Source organism: Callorhinus ursinus, unplaced genomic scaffold (genome assembly GCF_003265705.2).
Source record: "Callorhinus ursinus isolate GAN/ISIS: 27379988/994484 unplaced genomic scaffold, GSC_fseal_2.0 scaffold72, whole genome shotgun sequence".
Classification (NCBI taxonomy): Eukaryota; Metazoa; Chordata; class Mammalia; order Carnivora; family Otariidae; genus Callorhinus; species Callorhinus ursinus.
In genome coordinates, this window is record NW_027397134.1 from 2,190,301 (window position 1) to 2,217,210 (window position 26,910).

The 26,910-nt window shown below is 50.9% G+C and overlaps 1 long non-coding RNA gene across 1 annotated transcript; it reads left to right on the forward strand.

The window, feature by feature from the left end:
* The first annotated feature begins 43 nt into the window (after positions 1–43).
* LOC141371464 (uncharacterized) lies at positions 44–21,025 on the forward strand. The gene is made up of 3 exons (XR_012376427.1): positions 44–739; positions 3,133–3,370; positions 20,647–21,025. It is a non-coding gene; the product is annotated as an uncharacterized lncRNA (long non-coding RNA).
* Positions 21,026–26,910: the final 5,885 nt, after the last annotated feature.

The following is a 26,910-nucleotide window of genomic DNA, read 5'->3' on the forward strand; positions in this document are numbered from 1 at the left end:
GGTGGCACTCGGGGACTTAAAATTAGATGAGCCCTCTGGGTTCAAACTGTTGTCAGCATTGGGCAAGCTGTCTTGGATAAAGGGCTGAGAGGAGGAAGTCCAAGCCCCTCAGCGTCTGAGGTCGGGACTGAAAATCTACTTAGTGCCAGCCCCTGTGCCGACAGCCCGGTCTGCGTTATGCAGCCGGATGTGCTCAATGGTGCTGGGAAAACACTGTTTATTAGGATGCCACCTCGCACATGACACGGCACAGCGTCTCCCGGGGACTTATCCAAAGGCACCCCGCCGACAGGGGGCAGGACAGGGTTTGGTCCTCTCCTCCTCACTGGTTGTTCCCCATTGGATTCAGGGAGCCAGACCACCCTGCCCATTTCTGGGAGGACCCCTTACCCGTTAACCTGACGTCCCTCAGTAGGCTTTGTGTGTGTCATGTGACCTGCCCCGGCCACGCTGATTGGCCAAAGCAAGGGGCATCTACCCGAGGGTGAGCTGCTCGTTGGTCGGCCCGGGACTCCTGGGGTCCCTCCGGGAAGGATGAACCGGACCCACTCAGATGTCGTCCGGGTGAATGTGCGGCCACACAGAGCGACATGGTCACATAGTGACTTTGGCCAATGTCAGGGAGCAGCGGGGTCTGTCACACTGCATCCATAGGAACTCAACCCCTTTCAGAGATGAAAGTAGCTGTGCATCGGAGAGGTCACCAAGTGACCCCAGAGGTCTTTCAGGATGCGTGCGGGTGAGTGGGGATCGGTGTGGGTGCTTGTGGTTGTGGGGGGTCACACAGGAGGGAGGTGACGATTGCGGGTCCAAAGAAGCATGATCCTTGATGCAGCTGCACTGGGTGCCCCACCTCTCTGGGATTTCTCCTGCTTTCCCTTTTTTTTTTTTTTTAAGATTTTATTTATTCATTTGAGAGAGAGAAAGAGAACCCATGAGCAGGAAGGGCAGAGGGAGAGGGAGAAGCAGACTCCCCACCGAGCAGGGAGTCCGACAGGGGGCTCAATCCCAGGAATCATGACCTGAGCGAGACGCTTAAGCGACTGAGCCCCCCAGGGGCCCCCCCCCCCGCGCCTTTTTTTTTTTTTTTTTAAAGATCTGCTTTCCAATAAAAGAGCCATGCTGGCTCGCCAGGGCTCAACGAGAAATTGTTGTTGACACCAAGACAGAAAAAGCCTTTTTCACTACCCTGGCCCCCATGGCTGGTGGCTCTTCCCAGCTATAGCACCAGGACTCTCTGGGAGTTCCTGTTTCTCCTACCCGTCATGTAGGAGAAATAATGGTACCTTCTTCACAGGTTGTTCCAAAGAAATAAAAATACAAAATCATGGCTCAGTATTTTGTCAGTTTCTTTGAGCATTTTGCATGATGGCCTAAAACAAACCTTATGCTAGGGATTAGAAATACTGGGTTCTCCTTTTTCGCTCAGCTACTGACATACTGTGTGACTTTGGACAAGTTCCTTGTCCTCTCGGGACCACAGTTGTTCTCAATTCCATAATTTAAGTGTAGCCCATCTTCATTCATTCATCCCTACTATGAACTGGATCCTGCACTCAACATGGGAGGTGCAGATGTGAATGAAGCAAAGAAGGTTGCTTTGGCATCTGGGAGGGTTTCCTGGAAGAAGAGGCATTTAGGTGACTTTCCTAGGGGGTAGCAAAATCTAAAAAGAAATGGAGTCCACCTCCAGGCTTCTCACAGGTCTGTTTGTCAATTGGCTCATCGAGTACAAACACACAGGTGTGCTCACATCTGCATGGACGTGTGTACACAGGCAGACACACACCCACCGGAAGACAGGGTTCTACAAGCCCAGAGACGATGTCTCAGGGGAAAAGGACTGATTTGAAAGAAAACAGGAAGCAACTCCAAATGTTCAAGCCTCCCTCAGCTGCCCCATCCTTTTTCCACACTTTGTGAAAATGAGATCAGACAGCGGAGGGCGGGGAGGTGCGTAATGCTCTGGCTATTTCCTGACGTCCTTCCCAGTGCCCCAGAGGCTTGGACCAAGTGGAGTTATCTCCTCCCTGGCTGGGAGGGGGCTAGTTGGGAGCCAAAAACACCAAGATAGGGGGAAGAAGCATGAAGAACTATACAAACAAACCAGGCATGCGGCTTCAGGCCAACAGGAACGGAGCCAACAGCCCTCCCCAGCCCCATCCCAACTGAAATGCCGGCTGGTCCCCCGGCTATTGGCCAGAGAGGTGATGGGGGTCCAACTTTGGGATTGGAGCCCTGCTTCTTGAGTGGAACTGATGGGGGGCTGGTGCATGAATCTGAGAAGCAGAAGATCGGTATCTCTCTCTCTCTCTCTCTCTCCCTTTCTCTCCCTGTGTGCTCAGGGCTCTCCAGCTCTGCCATGCAGAGGACTATGAATCTGCCCCTACACCTCAGCGTCTGTCCCTGTCCCTGTGTGCATGTGCGCATGTGTCTCCAATGTCTATCTCTGGGAGTTGAAATCTATGTCTCTCCCAAACGAGTAGGGGGAAGCTGGCAAGATAGCTGATAAATCCAATCCTACAAAAGCCTTGCTACGAAACATGAATTAAAATGAGACACTATGTTCTGTCTATCACACTGACAAAAATGAAATGATCAATAATATCCTTCGTTAACAAGGGCGGAGCAGAGGTACTCTCAGAAACTTGATGGGAGTAAAAACCGGTATTGTTGGGGTTTTCTGGGTGGGTCAGTTGGCAATATCCACAGAGGTGTTAAATGCACGTGCCCACTGATGCAGCAATGTGCCTCTAGGAATCAATGTGCACAGAGATATGTATGGATGTGTAAGGACACAATAGCACTGTTTACAAACTGCTGTTTGTAATAGTGAAAAATTGGAAGTAATCTATAAATTATTTAAAGGGGATGGGTCAAATAAGTTAAGGTGTAGCCACAGTGTGGAATATTATGCAGATATGAAAAAGAGTGAGTTAGAGCTACATGTCAAGGCATGGAAAGATGCCCATGAAGCTTCTGGACATTTTCTAGGGTCCAGAGAAGTGAGTGACATTCTGGGGTCGGCCACACATGCCTCCTAAATCTCAGCCCCAAACTCTTATTACCCTACAAGGTGGGGCCCAGACCCTCTGTGGCTTCCTGCAGAAAAGGTTTACTTCTTGGTTACAGGGTGTCTGATGTGAGCTCAGCCACTCTCCAGGAGAGCTGTCCTCCACTCAGTGACCCAGCGATCCCAGTCCATGTCTACCCTGTAGCTCTACAATGTCACAGTGACCCCATGATCCCCACAGCAGCAAAAGAATGGGCACAAAGAACTCACAGCTGTTCTTGCTTGGATCACTCACTCTCTGGAAAGCGCAGGCTCTGCATGATTGCAAGGAAACTGGAGCAAGTGTGTAAATATCAGGTGAGCAATAAATGACTCTGCCAAATGTAATGATCCCACGCAAAGTACAATCTCACTTAGTGGTGAAAAAGTTCACCATGTTGGGGAGTATGTGATATATAGGCAAATCCTTAAGAAAAGGTCAGGAAGGGGGAGCCTGGGTGGTTCAGTCGGTTAAGTAACTGACTCTTGATTTTGGCTTAAGTCATGATCTCAGGGTCGTGGGATCAAGCCCCTCATTGGGCACCACACTCTGCAAAGAGTCTGCTTGAGATTCTCTCTCCCCCTTCCTCCGCTCCTCCCACGGCTCATGCTCTTTCCCTCTCTCTATAATAAATAAATAAATAATTTTTAAAAATCTTTAAAAAAAAGATCAGGAAGGACATATCAAGGTGTTAAATGAATTGATCTCTGAGGAGGGGAATAGCATTAGAATCAATAGGTTGGGACATGATGGTCCCAATTTTATTCCATATTCATTCATATTGATTGAATTTTTGCAGGCAGGTATGTTTGCTAAAAAAAAAAAAATAGGGTAGACACGGGGAGAAATTGCCTCTTTTCCACAGGTCAGCCACCTCAGTTTACTAATCATTGATCAACAATCCCATCGATTATTTTTTTTCTGTTTTCCCCATGACACAAGAGAGGCGTTCTCTGCACTGAATAAGGACAACTTCATTGCCTGGTAGACATGGCCAGGGGTAGGGGTGGAAGAGGGATAGGCCAGCCCAGTCCAGGTATGTTCCATGAGTTCCACATTTCCCAGACTCACAAAACCAGAACACCACCCTAGAAGAGACTCCTCTTCAATAAAAGCAAATTTTAAAAGGTCTAGGGATCAATTAGATTTGGAAAACATTGCCTGCCACGTCCCCCCTCTTATGGTCTCCCGAAGTCAGCCAATGTGCTAAAGGCACTGACAAGTCCTGCAGGAAAGATACTCACTTTAATGTTATTACATCCACTGTTTCTCAAGCAATTTGACTGTAGTTATTATTATCATGGCACACATTCTAAGGGCCCCTGCCCTTGATTCATAGGATCTCAGAATGACAACACTCTATCCAGGTTGTGTAACCATCCCTTTTCGGTCAAGGGGTTTTCTCTCTGCCAGGCACTGAGCTAAAAATTTATATACATCCTCTCATCTTGTTCTCACAAGGCAAATGTAAGGATTATCTCCACTCCATATATGAAAAAAAAATGAAGTCTCAGAAAGACTGTCACTTGCAGCAGTGAATATTTTTACCTAAACATCCATTCCCCTCTGCTCCAGCCAACAGTATCACCATTTTCCCTTTGGAAAGGCCTGTCTGATTACCCACCGTGTGGAGTGGGTGGGTCCCTATTGGCTTAGATTAGTTGCCTCTCCCATTCTCTCAGCCAGTAATGGGTTCTAGGAGGTGCATGAATTCCAACCAGAGCCAATGCAACAGGACACATTCACAGGAGCTCTTCCCGTTCTCTGGAGTTGAAAAATGTGAGGAAGTTACATCTTGAAGCCACAGAGCCATCTTGCCATCATAACATGCACCAGTTAGATGACATGAATGATGCCAGAATGGCAGAAGGCTGGTGAGGCAGAGAATTGGAGCCCTGTGCACCTTATTTGATCATCTGGATTAATCCATTCCTGATGGCGATCCCAATTCCTGCAGCCAATGTATTCTTACTCTTCCGCCTTTTTTTGAGCGTGTGTGTGGGGTTTGTTTTGTTTTGTTTTGTTTTGTTTTTGTTTTTGGAGGGTTTTTTTTTTTTGCTTTGTTTTGTTTTGCTTAAGCCTCTTAGAGGCTCTTAGAAGCTCATTGGGACTTACACCCAGATCTCATAGATTCCAACACCCACCCTCTTAACCAATATATAAGGTATCTTGGTCTGGGCAACGCAGTCAAAAGGGATCTTAGATATTATTTGATGCAAACCCTTTCATTTCATAAATAAGGAGACTGAGACCCAGGGAAGTCAAGTGACTCCCTTGATGTCACACAGCAAGCCCATCCTGGAGCCTAGATTGCTGGCTACACACCCCAATCTTTCTGCAAATCTCCCTCTCACACTTACCTGACCTTGGTCCCTTGGGTGGCTCTGAGGTCCTGGAATGTCAGCATCATTTCTAATTTTTAGCAGATGATGACTAGGGCCCACCCTGGTAACCTTGGCTGTGAACTCTGTCCTGCACCATTTGTTACCAATAGTAGTTGAAGTGCTAACACTCGAGAGTGACTTGGTTCCTTTTTCATTTCATTTAGTGTGGATTCTAATGACATCATCCTCATCCGCCTTCTAGTATGTTTTATCCAGTGAGAGAGAAAGCCAGAGACTTGTGGCTGACCAGCAGCAGAACGGCATGAACCCCACAAGCCATCCGTCTCACCCCTCAGGGCTCTGAGTGTCGATTTCATCCCCCCCGCCCGTAAAATGGTGATAGCAACAGCACCCACCTCATAGGGTGTTGCCAGGATTGAATGAAATCTGGAGCGAGACAGCCAAGTTTGCAGTGGCAGGAATGCCCTTGTGTGAAGGGCAACTGGCATCCTTCTCATCATCTCTGGATGGGGCCCCACCTTGTAGGGTAATAAGAGTTCGGGGCTGAGATTTAGCAGGCATGTGTGGCCGACCCCAGAATGTCACTCACTTCTCTGGACGCTAGAAAAGTTCTCTCCATTCTGAACCTCAGTTTCCCCAAGCAGAAAGTGAGACCAAGACTCTAAGAACCTTCCAGCCCCAACATGTGGATGGCTGGCTGGAGGAACAGCATCGAGCTGACTGCTGTGATTCCTTGGACATTTGTGGCACGGGGACCCCTCCACCCGTTAGCTCACAAGCGCTGGTGGGGTGGGTGCCCTCCCCCCAGTTGGCAGAGGAAGGAAAAATGAGACCAGAGAGTCTGGAAGACTCACGTGGACAGTCCCAGCCCCAACATCCATCCCTGGACACATTCCTAAGCAAGCAAATTGGACTTTCTTCCAAGTTTCAACAGGCTCTTCAGAATGTTTTCTTTGTTTCCTTGGAATGAGAGTCCCTCATTTATTAGTGGGGAAACCTCAAGTCCAGAGGTCTTGACTGACTTGCCCAAAGCCACTCAGACATAGGTGAGGAGCATAGAATGGGAGCCCAGGTTTCTTTTGCATTGAGAAAGCCCTGCTCAGCTCTCTGCAAACAGCAAGCCTTCAGAGCTGTTTTCAGGGGCAAGGGAAATTTTGCCCCGTGATTGTTGAGATGAGGTAGGAAGAACTTGACTCTGAAATCCAGTCATTCTTGAGCTTCAGTAACGACCACTGGTGACCTCTCAAGTCACCCAAACCTGTCACTGGGATGGTTCTCAGGGAAGAAGTGGGAAAAAATGTGAGTGCGGTGACCAAGAACAGATCCAGTTTCTGCCTCCCAATAATAGCTGTGTGGGCTTGGGCAGGTCACTTCACCTATCTGAGCCTCCCTCTTTCCACGTGTTATCTCCTTAGCCGGGAACATCAGGTGGCTGGGAAGATTGAGGTTACTAGGCAGGTATTGAAGAGTGAGGGGGGTCCGCATGAAGTGACAAGAAATGGTCTCCACTGTGTTGTTGAGTGGGAAAATGATACTGCAGGACATCGTGGTGTGATTGTATTTGTGAAAGAGAATGGCAGCTTTGCCTTCTCCCATCTCCTCTTCCCTTGTGGTGGATTGCATTAATGGCTACAATTCTCACCCTCCTAGTGTGCATGCGTTGGTCAGGTGACCTTACAGAGCCCTCCGCCTGTGTTTCGGGCTTGGCCATGTGACTTGCTTTTAGCCAATGAGATATTAGCAAGCATGATGCAAGCAGAGCCTGGAAACATGCTTGGGTATTTTACCAGAGGAGCTCTTCCACTCCTCTGTAAGCCTGGGGAGCCTGTACCCAGATTGTCAGGTGAGTGACAAGGAAGGAGAGCCAAGTTGTCCCCAGCCCAAGCCATCCCAGATCAACCCAAGCCCTGGACTTGTGAGCTAGCCCAGCCAAGATCAGAAGAATTGGCCAACCAGCCCCAGTCTAAATCACCAACCTGCAGACTCATGGGTGAAGTAAATGCTATTGATTTATACGACTACATGTTGGAATGGCTTGTTACGCAGTATTATGTGAAGATAGGTGACTGATACACTTTTGAACCAATTCTGTTAATTGGGTCAATTACCTCATCTCCATTCCCACCTTCACCCTATCCTAAGCCCTCAGTTCTCGCTCCTGGATTTCCACAACAGTCTCCTTATTCGCCTCTCCCCAGCAGATTCTTGGCCTCTCCAGTCAGTCCTCTTCACGTATCAGCAAACTTGCAGGGGCTCCTGAGTTTCAGACCTCTCTGAGTTTCGAATGCATGGAATGAAGACACTCAAGGGTTAAATTCAAAATGCTTCACCACTGGTACAAAGCAGACACCAAGAAGTCAGAAGACAGCCAAGTATGGTGGCCCTATAACCCTGATGTCAGCCCAACACAGCTCCTGTGAGGATTAAATAAGAAGACATGCTCTGCCCACTGAGAAGTATTCCTACATAATTAAATAAGAAGATAGGCTCTGCCCACTGAGAAGTAACACCTACATAATTCAGAGCAGGGAGGAACTCTGAAATCAGCATCCAGCCTCCTCATTTTAAAACCAGGGAAGCAGAGGCTCAGAGAGGGAAAGCAACTTGTCCGGAATCACACAGTGGCCAGGAACCCAAGAGGGGATGAGGGATGTCAGCGCCGTGAGGCAGGGCGCCTGTGGGTCTTGCCAGTGCTGTATCCCAGCAGCCAGCGCAGGGCTCTATTCATGTCTGTGAAATGCATGACCAAGAGTCTAGACACTTCCTTCCTTTTGCCACATCCCTCTCTAGGCCACACCCCACAGACACTTGCCCCCACCCTGAACCAGGTAGGGGGTGGGTTGGGTATTCCGGCAGCCAGCCAAAAAGAAGTCTGGCATCACCATCCATGGACACGCCCTTCTGGGTAATGATTCAGTCAGCAAACCTTGACTCCACCTGAATGATGGGCAGAGTGCTAAGAGGCCCCAGGGGCACCAGGAGAACCCAAGATGGGTGGTGCCACTGTAGGAGCTACTAATGATTTAGACGATCCTAGGTTTGAACTCTGGCTTGGCCACACTAGCTGGGCTGAATGGCTGTAACTTGCCAAGCCTCTGTTTGCTCATCTGTGAAATGGGGATGGCAGGACATCGCACAGTAGGTACTCGGTAGATATTAGGTCTCCTTGTTACAGCACTGAGGCACTGGTCACCTCCTTTCGTTCTGTTAATTTAACAAATGTGGATAGAAACCAAAAGACAGGCTTTGCAGGGTCCCCCAACAAAAGCATTTGAGAGGAGGCTTTGGGGCCCCCCTCCCCTTAAGGGTGTCCAGGGGTGGGAGACCCCCTTCCTACACTCTTCTAAGCCTGAAGCATCTGCTTTGCCAAGTCTGTTTTTAGCTCGAAATAGCCACAGTCCCAGATGGCCTCTGGCCAGATGTGGTCGAAAGAGATGGGTGGCTTGGCGGTGGCTTGACCCCAACTATAGGAAGACAGGAGGTGGGAGTGAGGACCCATCCCCTCTGGGCCTCCACCTAGTGAAGGCCGGACATAGGGCCACCCCCTAGAGTGGACAAGGAGGTGGATTTTCTTTTATTTTTTTAAAGATTGATTTATTTATTTGGGGGGGCGCAGGTAGGCAGAGGGAGAGGGAGAGAGAAGCAGCTCCCCACTGAACACAGAGCCCAAAGCAGGGCTCGATCCCACGACCCATGAGATCATGACCTGAGCTGAAATCAAGAGTTGGACCCTTAACCGACTGAGCCACCCAGGCTCCCCAAGGAGGCGGATTTTAAACCAGCCCCTGACACCCTAGGAGACCCAAGTTTGAATTCTAGAGCATGCACTTGCTGAGTGACGGAGGGCAAGTCGTTACCCCTCTCTGAGTCCCGCTTTCCCTTTCATCGAGGAGGTTCGGCACCTGGCCACCTGGGTCATGGTGAAGGCTAGCAGATAAAATGAGCCTGAAGAATTACTAACAGTGTGAGTCTGCGCAGGTGAGCGTGCGCACCACATGCAGGGAGCAGAGAGGCAGGATCATCTGAGCAGGTGTGACACCAGAGACAGACCTGGGGGAGGCCAGCGAGGTGCCCCGGGGCACATGCTTTCAGAAGGTATTGTGGCCCAGCCATGCCGGGGGTCCTTGTTTCCAGCTCCCAAGCCCCTCCAGCTCCAGCAAGCCTGGGGCGGACTGCCAAGCAAGCCGGGGTTAACCGGCGGCCCTTCCAAAGCAAATACAGTCAGTCCAGACTCAAAACACAGGGGGAAAGAAACGCCCCTCCTCCCTCCCTCCCCTCCCCCCTGACATGGCCTCTTTTGTGAGGCTCCCCTTCTCCTCCCTACTAGCAAGTCCAAAGGGATTCTGCCTCCCCTACTCCTCCCCGCCTGCCTCCATCTTTGTCATCCCCAATCTGAGGGCTACCAGCTGACCTGCTCTCCCTGCCTCCCAGACACTCTACCTCCCCAGGCCCGGGCTGGGGACCATCACTCTATTGCAGGAGCACCTGGCTCTGTTGACATCTATGGAAGATCTGAGGGTTGAGGTGCCCTGGAAATGCATACACTGAGCTCCACACTGAACTTCCACAGAGGAATCTGACGGCAGCCAAGACTTGGGTCTGTGCTTCCTGCATGAGGGAGGGCAGCCCCTCTCTGGGCCTGTGGTCCTCCTGGAAAATGAAATGGCAGCCTTTGGGCCTTCCTGGTGGCGGGGCTCCCTGGGCTGGGAACGGTGCTCATCAGCTGCATGGGTTGTTGGGGCGGGGGGGGCTGGGGCATGAGGGTCTCAGCACCATGGTGGCTCAACCTGCAGGGTTTCTTGCTCCGATGACATTTTCCAGGAGGAAAGAGACTCTTGGCTGTTAGAATCCCCACCCCTCCAAAACAAGGACAGGCTGTGGTTCTTGAGCTTTTAGTAATAGTAACACACAGATATTTCATCGATCCCCATTTGAACCCCGGTCCCTGCACTGGGCCATTTCTATAAAGTTCTTGTTTAATCTACACTGCAAGTCTGAAAGGGGGTGATGCTCTGCCCATTTTACAGATGAGGAAACTGAGGCTTAGCACGCTGGAAAAGGTACCCAATTGTGTTTCTCTTTGAAGAAGAAAAGGAGAATGGAAAAGTTCTGTTTTCTTTCTGCATTCCTCATCATTCATCACTGACCAAAAAAAAAAAAAAAAGCAAAATGTTTTTTCCAGGGTCAGAGAAGCTTCCAGTCTGTACCAGGGACCAGGGAAGGGGTGACCAGCAGGTGCCTAGGTCAGTGCAGATAGCCTGCCCAGGTAACCTTGGGGGCCAGAGTCATTTATTCCCTTATAGTAAAAGTGTTTTTTGTTTTTTGTTTTTTATGATCTACGTTTGGGATGCTTTATATGGACAGTGCACGAAGCAGTATGTCACCCTCGAAGCCACAGGCAAGGTAGATCCCGACCTGCCCATTTTACAGATGAGGAAGCTGAGACCCGGATCGGGTTAGGTGGATCCAGAAGGAGTCTTCAGCTCCCTGACCCCAAGCCTGGATTCTGTGGTGTTGAGAGACTGTCAGGGCCTACATCAGTGAATCTTGAGCAAGCCTCAGAAGCCCCAGGCAGCACTTGTTAACCACAGACTGCTGGGCCCACCCCCAGAGGAAGGTTTCAGTTTAAGCATGATTCTACCTTCAATTCTTTCTGGAAAATTCACTTCATCCTTCCATGACTCTTTAGTGTTGCACCTTCTTGGTCTGTGACTTTCTGATTCAGAAGGTCTGAGTAGACCTTAGAATTTGCATTTCTAACAAAGTCCAGGTGATGCTGATGCTGTTGGCCCAGGAACCCCCTCCGATGAGATTCACTATAATGGTGGCCTGTTGGGCATTTTGAGATTTCAGAAAAAAAAGAGACAATATTTGGGGTATAGGTGGTAGCACCCGAAAGTCATTCCATGTGGCCAATTGCAAGTGGGTCCTCCCATTTTGCAGTTGGGAAAACTGAGGTCGGGAGAGGGACTGTGCCAGAGTCAAAGTGACATTGCCTAGGTTATGACTAGGTCCCCAGGCAGGACTAGCTACATAATATGCCGGGCCCAGGGCAGAATGAAAATCTGGGGCTCCTTGTTTAAGAACCTATGACAAATTTCAAGATTAACAGTAGAACATTAAGCGAAGTGGCAGGGGGCTCTGCTGAGCACGGGGGCTTGTACAGTTGCAGAGGTTTGTGCCACGAAGTTGCACTGCCCCCCAGGTCTCCTGGCTGCACCCTATACTGAGTGCCCAGGGGCTGATCTGCAGGATCTGCTCTGTCCCCCAGGACCAGGACCGGGGGCAGCCACCTAGAATGGTTAGAATGGAATTTGGCTTGTTTTTTTTTTTAGGAGGGGTGGCACCGCAAGAAGCCTACCCCCACAAATCCAACCCCCCCAAAAAAAACTTGGCCTGCCCTGCCCAGCTCCCATAGGACCCACCAGCCCTGCTCCCCACCCAAGTGTGCATCCATCCTTAAACATTTTAGAAAGCTTTGTGGGCAAGGGGAAAGAGCCAGCTGGGTAAAAAGGGGAAAAATTATTTTAAAAGTCACAGACCAAGAAGGTGCCACACTAAAGAGTCATGGAAGGATGAAGTGAATTTTCCAGAAAGAATTGAGGGTAGAATCATGCTTAAACTGAAACCAGCAGCCCCGCACAGCCTGAGGAAAGACACAGGATTCCCCCCTGAGAGGGGACACTCCCCCCACCCCCACCGCCTGCTGCCTTCCTGGTCCTGACCTGGTCCCCAGCTGCCACCAGGCCTCCTCCTCCTCCAACAGGAGACACCTCTGTGGCCCAGCCACAGGTGACAGGGAGAACCTTCCAGGCTGCCGTGCTGGAGCCATAAATGAAATCACCACATCGCAGCAAGAGTTCCAGGGGGAACTGAGTGACTGCAGAGGGGGAGGAAGAAAGCCAGCCACAGGACGAGATCCCGAAGAGGAACTTGTTTGTGTCACCAGGTCGTGTGTGAAGGTGTCCACATGCCTGTGTTTATGGCAACAGTCTGTTGCCCATGGTTATCTGGGGAGGGGGTGGGAGAGAAGATGACCTTGGTCTTGACACGGAAACCCTCCCCGCTATATGATGATTTCTTTTCTAAAAATACATACGCTTTGGACATCTGTGTTACATTTTTAAAATAGTGCCCATGAACTGATGAATGGATAGAGAGAACATGCCTATCCACATGATGGAATATTATTCAGCCATAAAAAGTACCGATAACGTACCACCGTGTGGAGGGACCTCCAAAACATTAAGCTGAGTGAAATCAGTCAAAACCAAAAGGCCACATGTGGTATGAGTCCGTTTGTATGAAATCACCAGAATAGGCAAATCCAGAGACGGAAAGTCGAGTGGTGGCTGCCAGGGGCTGGGCTTAGGGTGGGGACAGTGAGGGGGAATGTGAAGTTTAATTTCCAGACTGTTCGAGGTGTGTGGGGTTCACTTTGAGGGTGGTGAGCATGTTCCAGAACTAGATACAGGGGATGGTTGCCCAACACTGTGAATGTGCTAAATGCCACGGAAGCGTGCGTTTTAAAATGGTTAAATCTCATGTTGCGTGAATTTTTTTTAAAACAATTAGCATGAAAGTGGATCCTCGGCGCGCCCACTGCCTGGGAAGCCTGCTCAGTGTGTCTGCCGAGGCTGGGCATGCACCTGCCCGTGCGAGCCAGCCACTCCGCCCGGAGGCCAACACCCGACAGGAAGCTGTGTGCGGGCAGCAGAGCCCCACGGGACAGCGCTGGCAACGGGCTCTTCCTCAAACCCCCAAACGGGAAACTACGCCGGTGCCCATCGATAGCAGAACGAGTGAAAGCAGAAACAATGGAAGATTCACAGAATGGGAAATTCCCCAGCAATGAAAGACAGCAAATTACTGATACCCACAACAAGCGTGGATGAACCTCAAAGATGCGGTGGGAGCCTAAGAAGCCAGGCACAAAGAACGCACACTCCGTTCAGGTGAAGTTCAAGAGCGGGGCATGTTAGAAATCAAGATAGTAGTTACACCTGGTGGAGGGGCACAGCGATGAGAAAGGAAGAATGTTCTCGTGGATGGAGTGTTTTGGAGTCTTCCTTGTAAGCCAAGCACTCGATGTGCATTGAATCCTTGTAAGTTCTTATACTCATTTCACAGATGAGGAGGCTGGGGCGCAGGAAGGTGACATCTGGGGATCCAGGACGAGCAAGCTGCTCAATGGCAGGTGGAGGTCTGAATGCAGTTCTGCTTGGTTCCAGGGCCTGGGTCCCTAAGTCCTGTGCGAGGACTTTATCAGAGATGTCCGACTGCCTCCAGATGGGACTTGGACTCGGAGCCTTTCTGAAACCACAGTCCCATGCTTTTAACCCCTACCTTCCAAGTTAGGGTGTATAAAATACTGAGCACACACAGGCCTTCCAGCCATGTTGGCTATTACTGTCAACTCTCGTCTAGCAGAAGGTGGACAATGAAGGAGAGGAACAGCCTCCCTAGGAAGCAGACTCGTGGTCAGATGGTGGATCCAGCCACGCACAGTGGGACCGAGATCCAGGCCCATTGCCTGGGAGCCTGCAGTTCAAGGTGAGTTTCCACACGCCAGAGCCCAGATCCCTGGCCCTTCTGATGTCTTCTTGACCAACTGGACCAAACTGCATGGTCCACTCCAGGCCTGGCCTGGCTCAGAAGCAGCTGGAGCACACGTTTAGAGAGCCCTGGATGGAGCAGCTGGGGGGCTGGGACCAGCGCACTGCGTTCTGAGCTACTCCGCTGTGAAGTGTGCATTGAAAATACGCCCAGATCGATCAGAAGCCAGAGGTCAGGCTCCAGGGACAATAACTATTCCCTGCATGCCCAAATGTCCCCAGCAATTTCACAAATGAAAATTGAGAACGCCTTGATTATCTGCCCTGAGACAGACAGGAACAGGCTCCCCAGGGCCCCCCTTCAAGGCCAGTGGCTTGTGCAGCCAAAAGCGATCTCAATCTCAGACTCGGTACAACTGAAAATGGCCTCCCTTTCATCTACCCCATTACCCCCATTCTACAGATAAGGAAACTGAGGCCCAGCAGGGAAAACGGACTTGCCCAAGATCAAAGAGTGAGAGCTGGAAGGAGAGCCAGGATTCAAACCCACGTTCCTTGACCCCCAGGCTGGGTTCTTGCTTTATAACCCCCACTCTATTGGCTAAGGGACTCATTGTCCAACCTAGAGGGTCTATGAATCACTCGTGCATTTCGTAAATACTCATTGAGCACCTACTATACCCCAGACTCCATGCTAAAAATCAGGAAGGCAGCAGTGAGTAAGCCCAGGAATGGACCGTACCCTGGAGCTTATAGTCCAGGCAATGGCACATCCAACTGGCCGTCCAGCTAGCTCCTTCTCAGCCTTGGAAATTCTCGGCACCTCGGCCCTTCGCGCACATGTGCTGGGCCCTTCTTGCACACCAGGCTCAGTGTCAAGACCGAGAAATGCAAACATGAAGAAGGTACAGCTTGGGATCCTAGAAAACCGGTCAGTGGGATACAACCTGTACTTAAATAATTACAAGTTGAAGGTGAATGGTGAATGTTGAAATAGACAGAGACGGTGCCACAGAGCGTGGGATGTTCGCGAGGGCTTCTTGGAACACATGGTCTTCGGTGTGGGTTTGAGACCATTCAAATTTTGGGTAGGGAGGTGAGATGGCGGGGGTGTGTTGGGGGGACAGGCATTCTAAGCGAGAGAAGTGACTATGAGCAAAGGTGCGGAGGTGGGACCGTGAGCGTTCTGATGAATCACAACTGGCCTCAGTGGATGGAGCAAAACAGATAGAAGCTGGGATAGTAACTTGTGGTCATGTCATAGAAGGAGTTCAAAGCCAGATGAGAAGGTTTTTCTTTATTCTGCCATGCAAGGGAAGAATGGTGGAAAATTTGGATTCCTCACCCCTACCCCAGACCTGTTAAGTCGAAATGCCTGGGACCAGTCTGACAGTTTCTTAAAAGGTAAAACATGGAGCTACCAGATGATGCAACAATTCTGCCCCTAGGTAAACACCCGAAAGAAATGAAAGCAGGGACTCAAACAGATACTTGCATGCCAATGTTCCTAGAAGCTCTGTTCACAGTAGTCAAAAAGAGGGAAAAACCCAAATGTCCATCAACTGATAAATGGCTAAAAAGGAATATTACTCCGTCATGAAAAGGAACAACCCTCTCATCTATGCTACAACATGGATGAACTTTGAAAATGTTCAGAGAAAGAAGCCGGGCAGAAAAGAACACTTCTTGCGTGATTCTGTGTCTATGAAAAGTCCAAAATAGGCAAATCTATATACAGAGAGAGTAAAGTCGTGCTTGTCAGGGGCTAGGGTAGGTGTAGGAGGTTGGGGGTGATGGCTAAAGGGAGTGGGGCTTCTTTTGGAGGTTCTTCTATTCTAAAATAGTGGCAATGTGAATATACCAAATGCTATGAACTGTATACTTCACATGGGTGAGTTGCATGGTGTGTGAATTATGTCTTAAAGCTGTTATGGGGGCGCCTGGCTGACTCAGTCAGTGGAACCTACAACTCCTGATCTTGGGGTTGCGAGTTCAAGCCCCACACTCAGTGTAGAGATTATTTTTTCAAAGAAGTGTTAGGAAATGTCTGGGACTTGGAACCTGGGACGTGTGCATTTTAACAAGCACCACAGGTGATTCTTTTGCTCACTACACTTGGAAAACACGAGTAGGGATAATGGGCAGTCCCTGAGGGGGCAGGCTAGGGGACAACACGACGTAAGAAGCGTTTCCAGAAGGTGGGTCTGGCAGAAGGAAGGAACTCGAAGGAACATCTCAGAGCAACCCCATCACCAACACAGGAGGAGTCCAACCCTATGTACTCACCGTTTCTCTTTGGCCAACCCTTGGGGAAATGGTGAGAAGTCTATGGAAACTCTTCACCGATTTCTCCCAGGGCCCGCGTGGTCCACCCTGATCATCTGAACCCCTCGTGGGGTTTGCTCCCCTGTCAAAGCGCCCACTTCCAACATTCTTCCTACAAGCACAGCTGAAGCCCCTCCTTTCAACCGTGGCCATGGGGACAGGAATGGCCCAGTCTCCCTTGCTGGACAAGGCACATCATGTCAACCTCACCCAGCCGGTCCCATCCCAACCACCCTCTTCTGGCTCAAACCACAGGTCTCAGGTTCCCCACATCAGACATCATCGGCTCTGCAGCTACATCTATACCCCATTCTGGCTGATCCCTCCACTCCTCACCCCTGAGTTCCCCCGCCCTCCCTTCTCTCCTGGGGGCTGGGTTGACAAAAGCACCCCAGTCCTCGAGCCTGCCCTGCTCCCGCATGGCCCCCCAGACCTCCCCGCGCCCTCCATCCGGCCTTTCTGGGAAGAAGCGATGGTGATCCCCCACCTTGTGGGTCATGAAGGCCTCGTGTGGGTGGCCCCATTGCATCATTTCCCAGGATTCGGCCTTCCTGGGTTATTCCAGAATGTTCTCAGGAGGGGAGTCACACTCTTACATGATCGCAGCACCTCACATTTTGCACACCACTCCTTACTTCACCTCTTTTGGCCTTGGTGTTCCTCATCTATAAAATGGGGGCAATACTAGGACCCATCTCATAGAAGTGCACGACCGGGCTCTGCTCTAAGTGCTGAGAATACAGCGGTGAACAAAGTAGACAAATTGGATCCCTACCCTCCAGGAGCTGACAGTGGGGTAGGGGGAGGGCGGGAAAGAGGCAAGGTCAAACAGTACAGATGACAAATAAGCAAACAGTACAGTTTGGCAGGAAGGGAGCGTGAAGGGGGCCCTGAGGGCTGGGATGTTCCTTTCTTCATCTAGATGCTGGTTAAAGGGGTGTGTCTGGTTTGCCAAAGCCCACCGAGCAATGCCAAAGGGGCAGGCGCTTTTCTAAATGCTCATGACAATTACATTCCAGTAGGGTTTTTTTTTTTAATAAAATATCAGAAGTTAGGAAGTGATAAGTGCTTATTTTTTTAAAAAAAGAGAGGGGGGTAAGCAGAGCAGAGCTAAGGGACAGCATGCCAGGGTGGGTAGAGCAGCCTGGTTTTAAATAGGGGGGGTGGAGGTAGGTCTGGGGGAGGGGACATTTGAGCCAAGATGTGAAGCGGGACTAGCTTGTGTAATGTCACAGACGACTGACCGGCGGGTGCAGGACTTGGGAGTGGGTGAGGTGGGCAGGGGCAATTGGCAGCACCCTCCTCACCCCCAAATCTCAGGGCCCCCAGCCACCACCACCTGCTCCAGGTGTTCCTTTCTGAGTCTCCAGGGAGAGCGCCCGGCTCCCACCCCACCCTGAACCCACAGGATCAGCCAAAGCAGCTGAAACCGGTCAGGTCCTGGCCCGGTGCCTTTGGGGGACTAAAGGGGTGGGGGCAGTGCTGGGAAAGAGTATGGAGAAAAACAAAGCCTTCCTCCTTAGAGACGGTTTGTTCTCTCAACGGCTGTTGGAAATCTGAGGCTCTCGTACTCCAGCCTCAGAAAGGAAAGAGGAGAGACAGCCCCACGGCGGGAAAGTTCCTCGCAGACATCTGAGTGCCAGGAAGGAGGGTGTGCATCTACCGGGCTCCACAGGCCCTGTGGGCAGCCAGTGGCCCGAGCTGGGCATGGAGGGGCCCCCAATCGTGCTGTGCCCACCGCTCCACCACTGACCTCCCGCAGGTGACTTGGCCACTCTGAGCCTCAGTCTCCTCATCTATAAAATGGACCCGACAATCGTCCCTGCCTTGGGGGAATGACTGCAACAGCGAGGTGTCTCAGTTCTTAGCGCTTGGCACAGTGCCAGGAACAACCACATGCACGGTAGGTGCAACCTATAATAATCAATTAAGTACCTGAGATTTTCTTTGTTGCAGCCATGCTGCGAGGTTGAGGCCATCCCTTCCCTTCTTAAATCAGGAGTTAAATTCCAGAAGGTTGAATGACTCATCCAAGGCCTCAAGGCCATAGAATCGGGGTTTTGATGGCCCGGTGTAAGATGGAATGCGGGTCCCCTTGTTCAGAAATTCTCAAGAACTGCAAGATGGCAACAGTAGAGCATTAAACCAGGGGTGGGGAGCTCTTGCACAAAAAAGGCAAAAAAAAAAAAAAAAAATGAGCCTTGGTCGGGGCTGCCGAATCTGGCTCAGGGACTTCTGGGCTGGCAGGTTTAAGCTGTAGGCTGTGGGAACGTTTCAATTCAGTTATTTTTTAGATGAAGCTTTTTGTATTTTTTCCAAATTTTCTATTATGATCGTATGGTAGTTGTATAATTAGGGAAAAATGAACTTGATTTAAATGATATTTTCAGGCATGGGCTGTGATTAAATGATATGGAGGGGTAAGAGCCTGTGTGCCTGACTCCCAAACTTGTGTATCACTTTGCAGCCTAGTGTCTCAGTTTCCCCATCTGAAGATAAGGGGATGCGTTGAGATGCCTTCTATCTTGAGACTCAGAGCATTTTGACATGGTGGGCTGCCATGCGGGGAAAACTGGGGTAGTTTCTGGTCACTACCTATGCCAAACCCCTCCCTCACGGATGCCTATTGCACACTTACTATGTGCCAAGCCTGGGCATGCTGCGAATAACACGTCCATGTGACATCTTCAAGCGTAATGGCAAACAGCAAACAAGTTATCTCAAATGATCATTTACATAAGTCCAAGTTTGCAACACGCTGCAAAGAAGTGCAGAAGGTGGTTCCGGAACGTAAAGTACAAGATCAAGTGCACAGGTCAGGTAAGGTTTCCTCGTGGAAGCAGCACTTAAGGGTTAACAAGAGCCAGCCAGGGAAAGGGAACAGGGAACGGTGTGTGAGGACCCGGAGGCAGGGGTCCCACGGCTGCGGGAGGGATGTTCAGGGTTCTGGAGCAGAGAGAGCCAGGGTGCCAGAGGCAGAGGACACGGCTGCAGAGGCCAGAGGAGCTGGTTCATGTGGGGCCTTGGTTGGGCAGGAGTTAGTACTTATGTCAAGGGCACTGGGGAGCCATGGATAGTTCTCATCCCAGGAAGAGGATGGCAAGCCTCTAGGAAGACTGGAGCCCCCTGTCCTAAGTGGCCACTTGAGCTGGAGAAGGCTTCATTCATAAATGAGGTCTGGCTCAGGTGCCAGAAGCAGGAGTCCCACAGATGAGAGGATTTTGCGGGGGAGGGGTCAAACACCCTGAACCTTCCCCAGCTGCCACCAGAAGGCTCTGGTGGCAGAGCCATCCCAGGCAAGCTCAGAAGCCAGACTGTTGAGCCCTCTTCATTACACAACTGTCTCATCTCAGACCCTCCACCTGGCATGGGCGTAGCACAGACCATTCCGGCACAGGATAGCACATAGTAGGTGCTTTGCAATAAAAGCCACCATTCCCTGAGCAGCTGTCACTGTTCCCAACATGGTGCTGAGACTCCACAGTCATCGACATAGTCCACCATCCCATCAAGCCCTGAGGTAGGCACCAGCACCCCCTTCACTTTAGAGATGAATACACTGGCACACAGAGACATTCACACCCAAGACCAAAGTCTCAGGTTGCTGGAGTCAAGCCCCAGAGAGCACATCTCTGTCACAGACATCTCTTTCCCTCATCCCCTCTCCACATGCCTCTTCTTTACACACACGGGGCACCCAATAGGGCCGTTGACTTTTTCCCGAGGCCATCTGCGTACATTTTCTCGGGGAGAGCAGAAGAGGGTCACACCTAAGAGCAGGCTTAAAGTCTCTGCACACAGGCTGCTGTGGTGAGGGTGAGTCAGGATGGCATAGTACATCATATATGCTCAATAGATGCTCCCCGTGATGATTGGACTCCCCCCGTGTCACCACTGGGAGGGCTTCATGGCACATAGTTCATTGGACAGATGGACCCACGAGGGGCAAGAAAGGCTAAAGCCAAGTCAGAAGACTCACAACAGGGTCAGAGCTGGGACTGCCCTGGCCCACCCTTGCTCCGGGGATCCTGACTCACCCACCAGCCCATCCTTCAAGTGCTTTATAGAAGTATCCTGAGAGCAGGAACTGTTATCTGTCTTACTGTTTTAGCCTCCATGCCTAGTACAGTGCAAGCTACCAATAAGTACTAGTTGAACGAATGGATGGACGGATTGGTGGATGGACGAGTCATGTGGCAGACAGACTCTGGGTGCCCCCCCACCATGATCCTCACCTCCTGACGTTTATGCTCTTGTATAATCCTCTCCCCCTGAGTGTGAGGGGGACCTGTGACTTGCCTCTAACCCATGGCAGGGTTGACAGGATGCACGCGATGACTACATAAGATCATAACATCTATCTTACAGGAATCTCTAGCTCACTGATGGGCTTTGAAGAAGGAAGCTGCTGTGGTGTGGGCTACCGTGTTGGGAAGCCTATATGGCAAGGGCATGTGGACGGTTTCTCAGAGCTGCAGAAGGCCTCTGACCAATAGCCAGCAAAAAAACTGAAGCCCTCAGTCCTACAACCACAAGGAACTGAATTCTGCCAACAGCCTAAGTGATCTTAGATCCCTCCCCAGTGGAGCCTCGGATGAGACCACAGCCCCAGCGGACACTTTGATGGCAGCCTTATGAGACCCACGCAGAGGCCCTGGCTAAGCCAGGCCCGGACTCCTGATCCACAGAAACTGTGTGATAATAAAACATATGTTGTTTTAAGCCACTAAACCAATGGTAACTTTTTACCCAGCAAAAGATAACTAATATGGCCACAGTCTTCAATATCCATAGTTCCTAACCTGGCCCGTTTACAAACCAATTCCTATTCCATAATTTCATCCAGGAATATTAAGATAAAAAGAAAATTACTTGGGGCTGGAAAGAGAAGGGGAAAGGGAAACTTTAAGACCATTCTGGGAGCTCCGATGTGCTTGAATCTGAGGACACGCTCTTTCTAGAACTGGCTTGGAAATGGGACCCCATGTCACTTCCCTTAAGAGGGAAGGCTTAAGGTCATCTCAACTAACCAATGCATCCATCCTCTGTCGGAAAGTGAAGGTGGGGCTGCTCTCTGCTTCCCAACCAGGATCTTAGGCTCCTGCGGGTGGCATGTGCTCTGTTTTCCATGGCTCAGCCAGACACGATGCCTGGTTCAGACTGAGAAAAAAAGCCTGCTCTGGCTGCAGGGTCGCCACGTGCCTTCTCTGAATGTCAGATCATCCCAGGCATCAACTCCTTGAGTGGAGGAATCATGAGATCCCTGACCTCTGTAGGCACAGAAGCCCGGACTCGGACAACCAGCATGTCTGTCCTCAGAGCCAGTTCATTTCCAGATACTCCAGTTTTGGGTGGTGGAGGCAAGGTGAACACAGCCGGGGCTGGATCCCTGAGGTTTCTTTATACTGATCCTATACTGATGAGGTGATTAAGGCCCAGAGAGGGGCTGTGACGTGCCTGGAGTCCCACAGCTGGGAAGGGGCTGAGCCAGGATTTGAACCTCTTAAGAGTCTTCTCTCTTCATTGCTTACACCCAGGACTGGCTACACAACTTGCAAAGCCCAGTGCAAAATGAAAATGCAGGGCCCCTTGTTCAAAAATTGTGCATTTCAAGTGAGCCACAGCAAGGCACTGACCTGAGCACAGGGCTCTGCGTGTGACTGCACAGGTCACATGCCCGTGAAGCTGGTCCTGGCGGCAGGTGATGTTAGCCGCTGGTGTTCTCATTATAATCTCATGCTTATATATGCCTGGATCTTCACATCAGAGGATAATTCTGGAGTCTCAAGGATCTTCGTGATCCCAGGATTACACAACAGTATGCATCCTCTCAAATCCTTGCTAGATCGGGACCCAGAAGATCATGAAGAATGAAAGATAGGTTGTCAAGTAGTGTTGGAGCTAGAAAAGGTCACCAAGTCAAACCATTTGACAGATGTGGAAATTGAGACCCAGAGAGTGGTAGTGGCTTTCCTGGTCTCCAGGACCCCGGGATCTTCCTCACCCTTGAGAACAACTGTCTGGGTCCCAGGCTCTGCCCGTTCAGCTGCCAGACTTCCCCTATTCCTCCTGCCTCTGGCCTTCCTCAGGGGAATTCTCCATTCCGTTGTCCTCCTTTTGGGCCCATCTTCGTCCAAGCCAACTGCCTCTCTTAGCTCGGTGCCCCAGGGGAGCTCTACCAGCGGCTGCTTAACTCAAATTATAGCTTCTTTAGAAAGCAAGAGAAAAGGAGAGGGGATAGAGGAAAAACACTGCCACTCTAAAGAGGCCCTCGTCAGCCTGTTATGAGCGAGGAGTTTGTTTTTTGTTAATATTTTTTCTGCATGGCGTGCTGCAAATAAGAACATTCAGAGAGCAAATTGGTGGCGTATTTACTGCTGTTGGTTCTTCAGCAGCACGAAGCCAGTAATAATGGAGAAGCCACTTGAAGTGCTAGCTCCATTCCGCCTGGTTAAAGAGATCAGGGCTCTGCTCACGGGCTGTGTTTTGTCAAGTAAACACAGAGCGCAACCCCAGAACACCCAAGCTAATAGCATAATAGGATTGCGCCTTCTGCGGGCTCCCCACATCCCCACGGGCTCTGTGGTGCAAAGGGCTGGGCTCCAAGCTCTGGGTGCCCACCCGCTACCTAATTTGCAATGCCTAGTGCAAACTGAGATGAAAAAGCAGGGTCCCTTGTAAGTTGTGCACCAGGAGGGTAGGAATACCCCTTAAGGGGAAGATTGGACAGACAAGACAGGAAGGGGGCCACCTGGGTTCAAATCCCAGCCCTGGCTGTTTCTGGCTGGGTCATCGTGGGTGAGTTACTTTACCCCTCCATCCATACCTCTATTGCTTCATCGATACAATGAGTATAATGAGTCCTAACCCCATAGGATTATTATGAGGATTAAGTGGAGTTAATACATGGGAAACCCTTAAGACATGCCTGGTCCATAGGAAGAACTGAACAAGCAATGAATTTTACCATGATTGGGAAGATCACAGACCTGAACTTGGCATGCTGTGTGAACTTGGGCAGATCACTTCATCCCTGGCTGCTTTAAGGGAGTTATAACTCATGCCTATGTCACGGGGAGCTGAGAGGGTTATCCGGAGTAAGGAACGTTTACAAGTTTTGTAAGCAGCTCTGTTACAGCAGTTGCTGTTACTGTGGCCCAGTTGCAGGCCTCTTGGGAAATCGTGTGGGCTACTGCCTACGTACCACCTGGGAAAGAATTTGCCACAACGTGGTACCGAGTGGAAGATTCACACACCCCCTGACCCAGCAATTCCGCTCCTAGAAATACGCCCAAGAAGAATCCTGGCCCCTGTGTTTCAGGAGACGTGCACATGCATGTTCACAGCGACTCGGGTCAGGACAGCTCCAAACCCGAAACCAACCTGATTGTCCATTTCCATTTCCATTCCTCTTGGAAGCTTCAGGACCTCATCCTGCAAGGAAATAGGCAAGTTGTGTCGCTTTCTCTCTCTTCTCTGATTTACCCACGTGGGTACAGACCTTGCTGGATTTCTCCCTTGGGTCTTCTTCTTCCTTCACAGCAAAGCTGAAGCGAGGCCAGCTTCAGCACTGGACTTGGTTGGGCGATGAGCCCCAGAGGCCTCACACCTGGACCCTGTGCCCCAGTCGAGCTGGACCAAACCTCACTAACAACCATATGAAGTTCACCCTCCCAACCCTCTCTTCCCACCCATATCTCCTTTGAAAATCTTATCATATTTGCTGCTTTGAACAATTTAATTCTACTACTCAGAAGCGCAGGCTTGGTTCTGTGTTGATTGAAAGCCCAAACACCAAACAAGGCAAAGTCGACCACTATTCTCCTCTCTTCACCTGCTCTTACCATATGGTCAGAGGCTCAGTGATGAAACATTACTTCCATTTAGAATAAACCTCAGTCTCTTTTCCCACTTCCAGCTCCCCAAATATGTGTGAATAGAAAATATAAATAAATATAAATATAATTCTGTAGCCATTTGTGTTCAGGATTTAGAATTTCCTCCTAGAGGGAAAAGACAGGAAGGGGAGACTTGTAAGCGCAGGCTGTGCTTCATTAAGAAGTGTGTTTGGGTGGCGATCACTTTTCTCTAACCTAGACAAGCCGGCTGGAAGCTGACCTCAGTACATCCTGAAATTTCATCAACTCCTCCCCCCCCCCCCCCCACCCCCACAAAGAGCCTCCCCTGACTCCTCCCCCACCAAAACAGAGCCCCTTCCTTCCTGTCTCCCCAAGGACCTCCAGGGGTCACAGGGACTGCGTGAAATACGCTCCTCCACTCCCATCGGTGGGGCTCTGGGCTGCCAGACAGCTTTAGATGCCTGGCGGGCTGCCCACCAGCACGTGATGGGGCCCTGGGTCACGAAGGGCGGTGCTGGGGACTGAAGCCGGGCCACTGCCTGAATCGACGGAAGGGGATCCTTGTCCTGATTTCAGCAACAGACACGTTCCATAGCACTCTACATCCTCAACAAAACTGTTCCAGAATACTAATAAACAGAACCTTGATGATAATGCTGATAATCCTAGTAGCTATACTTGAGGGCCTTACAATCTCCAGCCAAGCTGGAAAGCGTGATCGCTGTTTATTAGATATTTATCAGATGCTAATATCGTATAAACATTCGGGGATCTGATTCACACAACTCTCCCATGAGGAAGGGCCAAACATTCCCCCCACTTTACAGATGGAGAAAGTGGGGCTCAGAGGAGGTGGGCTCCTTTGCCCAAGGGCATCCCCCCCCAGTAAAGGGCAGTACCTGGCACTGGACCTGGAGCCCCACCTTTCTCTCTAGTTCTAACATCTACTACAGCATGGAGATGTCAAAACGATGTTCCTTCCTGGATTTCGCTCAACAAAGGCTCCTTCTGAGCCAGAGCCCTTGGAAGGTGCCCCTGGGCTCCCCCACATGCCCTCCCGGCCCCGAGCGTCCTCATAAAATTCCAAGATTCCCCACCAAGGTCCATTTCAGCAGAGCCCTATTACAAAACCGTAGCCCGCCAACCCCCCAGCATGTGGGTGAGGCCAGCCCTTGGAATATCAGAAATATTGCAAATAGCTCACAGACTCTCCCCCCGCCACAGCCCCCACCACTGTGGCCTTTGGGGCTGGCGAGGTGCCCCCCAGCGCCTGGCTTTGGGCAGACATGCGGGGCTGCCATGTTGGCTTCAGTTCTGGGTGGGCCAGAGGGCAATCCTGCGGGAGGCAGAAACTTCTGGTGCTCTCGACTTAACCTCTCGTCCAGAGTCAGCCAGTCATGCGGAGGCCGGGGTGGGGGTAGGGGACCCATTCAGCCTGAGTGGCGAAGCCCCCTTCAGCTGGCGGGACATCAAAATCCACACAAAATGCTTCCATGTGGTGCCAGCCCTCAGCCGGTGTCCTTCACGTCGAATTAATCCCCGGGCTGCTCAGACAGACATGTCCTCACAACTCTGCTTTCATGTTTGCCCACAATTTCAACGTCATCACACAAAATCAAGGCTAATTGTGAACAGACCTCCCCCGCCCCCCCCGCCCTACCTCCCCTCCCCCCCTTCACATCTGGATCCCACAACCTTTCCCGGGGGCCTCAGAGACCTGCTCAGGCTCCGAACTCTTAGACTCTAATTTGATCTCCCTTCCCTTCCCCAGCCTCCTAAATATATGGATTGGAATGTTCTTTTCTTTCCTTTAGCCTTGTCGACCTTGTCATTGCCAGGACTACCCTATGAATTCTCCACCTCTCTGGGCTCTCTCTAAGTGAACAGCTATGCTCTGGAAAAGCCGAGGGAAACCCACCCTCTAATCAATGGGGAAAACCTCTCTCCCTCTGCCTGCCTGGTACCTCCCATGCTCTGGCCCCGAGCCATATTCCCCGTGGCGTGTCTGGGTGCGTGAGTATCCTCAGCCCGCCCTTACCCTCCCTGTGCCCAGACCGTGTGAGTGACACGTTACCCACAGCAGAGGGGACGTGGTCCAGCTTGACAGGGCTCCCTGGGCTGAGAGGAGTTCAGTGCAGGAGAAATGGAGGTGTTTGCCATCCTCGGAGAAGCCCAAAGGAAGTAAGTGTCTTTGGTGTTTGCCAGTGGCTAGTTTGGGGAAGGGAAGGAAGAGATCCAGGGGGGATCCTCCAGGTTTTGAGAGCTCCTCAGAGGTGGGCCTAGGCACCCCAAGTACTCAGGGCTCTGTGGCTCCTTCGGGGCAGAAAGGTGGGGGTGGAAGGGTTTCCAAGCATTGATTAATTAATGTTAATTGTGTGTGGCCAAGGCCCCAGAACATTCCCAAAAGGGGGTCCTTAAGTTGTAGGGAACCTATCCTCTCTTCTCAAAAAACCACATCGTTTCAGAGCCCCCCCCGAGTGCCCATTTTGCAGATGAGAAAGCTCAGGCCCAGAGAGAAGAGAAGGGCTTGTTGCCTAAGGTTGACGAGAACCGTGGTCCTTCAGGCCTAGGAGGGCCTTTGTTGGGTGCTGCTTGTCGACAGAGATGGCAATGAGCACCACCGGCGGCCCGTACTGGGTGTTGGGGGTCCCAGGAAAGGCAGTCCCACCCTAGACAAGTCCGAGAGAGGACATAAGAATCTGAGTTTGGACTTGCACTCAGCAAACACCGCTCCACCATGGGCTGATGGCCCGGGGCTGGGTCAGCAGGCCCA